Source organism: Benincasa hispida, chromosome 5 (assembly GCF_027475165.1).
Source record: "Benincasa hispida cultivar pf3 chromosome 5, pf3_genome.v1.1, whole genome shotgun sequence".
NCBI lineage: Eukaryota > Viridiplantae > Streptophyta > Magnoliopsida > Cucurbitales > Cucurbitaceae > Benincasa > Benincasa hispida.
In genome coordinates this window covers 20,877,827-20,883,750 of record NC_143482.1, presented here as the reverse complement: position 1 = coordinate 20,883,750, position 5,924 = coordinate 20,877,827, and positions in this window count along the sequence as shown.

Below are 5,924 nucleotides of genomic sequence, written 5' to 3'. Positions count from 1 at the left end.
TAGCTACTGACTTAGCCAATATGTGTTTCTTCTTATCTCAACAGTTTACCTTCTTCCGCCAAGCAATAACGGAGTTGTAGGAGAGCAACGCAGAGTTGCGAAACAACAATACAATGGTGTGATAGGCGATGGTCAATATTCAACGCAACATCTTCACCATTCGCCTGAATCAACGACAGATGGCCGAGCGCAACCATGAGTACTTCAATTTCTTAACGACATATCTACATGGTCCCATGGTGCCTCCATATCTATAGTAACCTCTGCAATTTCAAGAAGTGCCACAACGAGCTCCTCCGCAACATCATCCTCATCAAGAGCCCCCGCCGTAACTCTAAATTTGGGGGTGTACCACCTTTTCCACAATTTTGCAATTTTTCTTTGCGGCCATTCAATTTTTTTTATAGAAAGCTATACCTTGTATTCTTTTGTACATACTTACAATTTTGTGTTGCGATATTTATAATTCTTTGTGTACTTGGATAAATTTTATACAACTGAGTAATCATTCTTTTCTTATGCGTTGGCCTCTTTATTGTTATCATCCTTTGCCAATTTATTGCGGTAATTCTTTTCTTTTCTTTTGCGTTGTTTATTTGCGCTGCCATGATGAGTAGTATGCATACCCTTAGCAAAATTTCTTTATACATTGCGTTTTCTGCCTAACACTTAGACATTTCATCGCAATAATTCTACTTTACCTTATCTATTACAAGATTCTGCTCAAACCTTCTTTTCAAAATTTTGACTAAGTGTTTTGTCTTTTCTGTCCAAAACAATGCAATGAGGACCTTGCGCATCTCTAAATTTAGGGGTGGGATTGTCTGATTAGATGCGATCAAGCAGATGTGGTCATATCAGGCAAATGCATTCATCATCATAAAAAAAAAAAAAAAAAAACTCCGCTGTCAGCGCAAGGGAAAATCCCAACCTGATAAGAGTTAAGTCATAAAAGAAACCTGCTCGTAGTTGGATGTTCGCATGACCCCCATGGGAGCAAGCCAAAACGAAGGTAGATTTCCAGGATCGACACAATATAGAAAAAAAAAGGAGAAAATAAGGATAAAAAAGACAACTCCTCTGACCAACAAAAGTAAAACTTGGCTTAGGATCAAGAGTTGAAGTTGAGATTGGTACACAACCGAAGTCGGATGCTCGCATGACACCCGTGGGAGCAAGAAAAACGAAGGGTGTTACCATGATCAACATTCTCTATACGATGACGCAAACCAGGCCACCGCATAAAGACACACTTCATTGTTTTCGTAAGAAGAGGTAAAACATTCTTCTCAAAACTAGAAAGGAACTTTGGGTAAAGGTTTGTTTTAGATAAGAATAAAGTAGAGCATGTGAAGAAATGTTAATGGATAGAAGGAACTTGCGGTGTTGAGAAATTTTGTAGAAGTGGAGCATTCGGAGTAGCCCATCGACGCAAAGTTAGGATAGGAGTTGATCTGAATTTCCTTAGTCGAAGATATGCTTGAAGACAAGCATATATCTAAATTTGGGGGTGTGATAACTTATAGAAATACAAGTTATTTATGCCATTTTATTTAGATTATGCAGCAAAAAGAAGGAAAAGTTGCATCGATAATTTAGAAATTGGCTTAGAAATACGAAAATTGTAAAGTATCATGAACACACCCGCTAACCCCATTGCGACAGCAAAATGGAATGTCCAAGTCTTTGTTTTTCAGGAAATAGGTCACCACACGCGATAATTGCTCAAGGACAAAAATGAACAACGCATCCACACAGCATGTGGCAGTCGATCAAGAACGAAAAAGATCAACGCATTTCCACCCCATGCGACAATCGATAAGAGATCAAAACAATTACACCGCATGTGGCGATCGACTGAAGATGAGAAGAGTAATGCATTCATAGGGAATTCTGACAATTGTACAACTTTTCTGTTGTACGATTCTGACAGATTGATCATGGAGCAGAGCGGACATTTCCACTACGCCATGGCAGGAATTATCATATTTTCAAAGTGGGACCACTAATACAGGAGAAGCCAAGGTCTATAAATAGCCTCCTCGAATTCAATGAGAAGGAGGCTGGTCTGAAGAGACAATCTAGAGAAAATCTGAGAGAACGATGAGACAAGACTGAAAGGTAAGTCTCCGAGAAAGAAATTCTTTCCATTCCCGAAGAAGAAGCTCTGTGCAGAAAGGTCACTTCTACCTGGAAAGCAAGCCTGAGAGGGAAGCTTTCCACTCCATTTCATCCACACACCGGCATGCACAACGTCTTCGATCGGGATCTGTGTCAAGACATTGACACTCTTTTCGTATTTGTTCTTATTTTTCCATTCATCTACTGTGTTCATCTATCTTTAATCTTTCATTCACCATTTGTAACAAATGTTGATCTTAGATTTAAATATCATTATCATAATCATTATCATCTCTGTTCTTTTCCATACATTCATCATCCATTTTCTTCATCATGTGTCACTAATCCCCTGGGTAATGGGGAAGGATTAAGCGAGTGAGTTAATCCTTGTTAAGGAAATTGGTTAAGTTTAGCTAAAGCATGCTCGACGACATCTTCACCCGTGAGAGCAGAAGTGTAGATGTTATCCCGCCTATCGAGAGAAGGTTGGAAGAGTGCGTTAACTAAAGCGAGAAGTATTTCCAGAGATGGAAACAACCTTGTGTTCATTACGTTCATCCCTATTTCACCATAAACATATGGAAACGCTGCCGATCACTGAAAGGTGTAAGCCTAGGGAAAGTGGAACCTGAGTTGCATCCTCAACAAGATTGATGAAATTGCGATGTACTTTCCCTCAACCCATTCTCTTTCTGATTCATTCACAAGACTTGCCACTGCATTCGTTAGATTCTTTTGCACAACTTCACAGCCAGTCTTCAACCTGTATCATTAATAGTTTAGTCATTTATTTTATCATCGCAATTTACTTTATCACACTTTATTTACCATCGCATTTTATTCTTTACCGCAATTTACTTTTACTGCAATTTACTTATCTACAAAACCAATTCTTTATTCTTTATGTTAAACCGGTCGCATTTACCACATTACTATCGCATTTAAACACAACAATCCCCATGTTCGACCTCAGGTCAATCTGAAAAACTTGCGTTGGATTTATACTTGGTTCCAGCGTAAGAAAAATTGTGACACGCACTACACGAACGCATACTACGAAAGCATATCATCATTATCGCATACACTTAGAACGTAGTAGCGCATATCTTTATCGCAAAGCAACTTGAGCGCATAGAGCCATCAACATTTATTCATTCATTTTAAATCATTACAAGTTTTTGGCGATAGATATAAAATATAGATAAAGGCCAATTTCGTCTATCACCTTTCCATGGGTACAACTGAAGGAATACTTGGTATCCAACCTCAAATTCTAGATATTTCCTTTGCTTATCAGCGTAACTGGGCAGAAATGCACGTTATCATAGCGTAACTGGGCGAGCAACCAAGCAAGTAGCTTACAACAACCAACACAATCCTCTTCTCTGGAGAGCCTATGGAAGCAATACCTAGAGAAAAATGAAACTGTGCTTCAAAGTCAAGCTACGTCCATCTGCAACCTCGAATTGCAAATGGGCCAGATTGCAAATTAGTTGAAAAATAGACTGCAAGGGGCGCTGCCAAGTTCAATCGAACTTCCACGCAACTCGGGGGGGATCAGGTAAGGAGCAATGTCAGGTTATGACATTGCACAATGCGAAGACTGTGGAAGGAGAAAAGTAGGAGCATAGTAGAACCACTTCCATCGCAACTGAGCCTGAGATTGTGGTAACGCAAGAAGAAGAAAGAGAAAATGAAGCAGTAGAACCTGAGGTTGCGTCAACCTCAAAGACAAATGAAATGGGAACTGTGAAAGTTCAGTTGCCACCTTTCCCTCCGAGGCTAAGGTAGAAGTAAAACGAAGAGGTACAGTACCAATGCTTCTTATCTATGTTAAAGCAATTACATGTTAACATTTCTTTCAGTGAAGCGATTGAGGAAATGCCTGCCTATGCCAGGTTTCTGAAGGACATGGTAACTAAGAAGAAGGGCACTGGAAAATTTGCCACGATGGCATTAACGCAAAGTTCCAAATCAATTATCCCATCGAAGATGCGGGATCCTGGGAGCTTTACTATTCTTTGCTCCATAGGAAGACTCTACTTTGAGCAAGCCCTGTGTGACTTGGGAGCCAACATAAATTTGATGCCGCTGTCAATTTTTAGAAAAATGTGGGCAACTTGTACCCATCAGTGACTCTCCAATTGGCTAACAGATCTCTGGTTCATCCAGAAGATAAGGTGAAGGATGTACTGATCATGATTGCTAAATTTATTTTGTCAGCTACTTCATCATTTTAGACTATGAGGCCGACAAAGATGTGCCCATCATTTTGGGGCGTCCTTTTCGATCAACAGGTCGTGCTAAAATTGATGTGCACAAAGGAGAAATCACTTTGAGTATAAACGGACAGAAGCTCAAATTTAATATAATTCGTGCCATGAAATTTTCGGATGAAGAAGACCTGCAAGATTCTGATGATGACCTGAATTTGATTGGAGAAGAAAAGTCTGATGTAGAGTATGAAGAAGAGGATGCCAACGCATCCGTTGCTGCCTGCATTACGATCGCAGCAAAAACAAACAAAGAAGAAAAAATGATCGCAACGCAAGAAGTAGAGCCAAAAGAAAAACGAAAAACAATGCAACCTTCCCTGGTGGAACCACCAACACCTGAATTGAAGACCCTACCAACCCATTTAAAGTACGCATTTTTGGGGCAGAATGAGAAACTGCCAGTGATAATTTCCTCTGCGCTCAACGAAGATCAGAAGAATGCGTTGATGAACATTCTCAAGAAACATATGCGTGCAATTGGCTGGACGCTCGCGGACATCAGAGGAATTAGCCCTGCGATGAAGGAGGTCGTCAAGAAGAAGATTATCAAATGGCTAGATGCGAGCATTATCTATCCCATAGCTGATAGCACGTGGATCAACCCCGTGCAATGTGTGCCGAAGAAGGATGGAGTGACGGTAGTCCCAAATGAGAACAAAAAATTAATACCGCAAAGAACCATCACTGGATGGCGTATATGCATGGACTACCACAAGTTGAATGCGGCCACAAAGAAGGATCATTTCCCTCTGCCATTCATCGATCAAATGCTGGACCGACTAGCAGGGAATGATTTTTACTGCTTCTTGGATGGGTATGCCGGATACAATCAAATCATGATAGCTCCTGAAGATCAAGACAAGACCACATTCACTTGTCCATATGGGACATTTTCTTTTTGCCGCATGCCTTTTGGCCTCTGCAATGTGCCAAGCACGTTCCAAAGGTGCATGATGGCGATCTTTTCAAATTATCTCGAAGACTCAGTGGAAATATTTATTGATGAATTTCCCGTTTATGGGAACACTTATGAAGTCTGCCTAGCCAATTTGGAGAAAATTCTGAAGAGATGTGAGGAGACAAATTTGGTGCTCAACTGGCAAAAATATCATTTCATGGTGAAAGAGGGTATAGTGTTGGGACATAAAGTCTCCAGGATGGGTTGGAGGTGGATAAAGCAAAGATTGAAGCAATTGAAAAGCTTCCACCTCCAACCAGCATGAAGGTTGTGCAAAGCTTCTTGGGGCATGCTGGATTCTATAGACGATTTGTCAAGGACTTTTCTAAGATAGCACGACCACTGAGTGCATTGTTAGAGGCGAACAGAAAATTTGAGTTTGACAACAATTGCCTCAACGCATTCAGAGTTTTAAAAGATGCGCTGATTACCGCTCCCGTTTTGATTGCGTCAGATTGGACATTACCATTTGAAATCATGTGCAACGCAAGCGGGTATGCTATGGGGGCAACCTTAGCGCAAAAGAAGAAAACAATTTTGCATCCTATCGCATATGCGAGTAAGACACT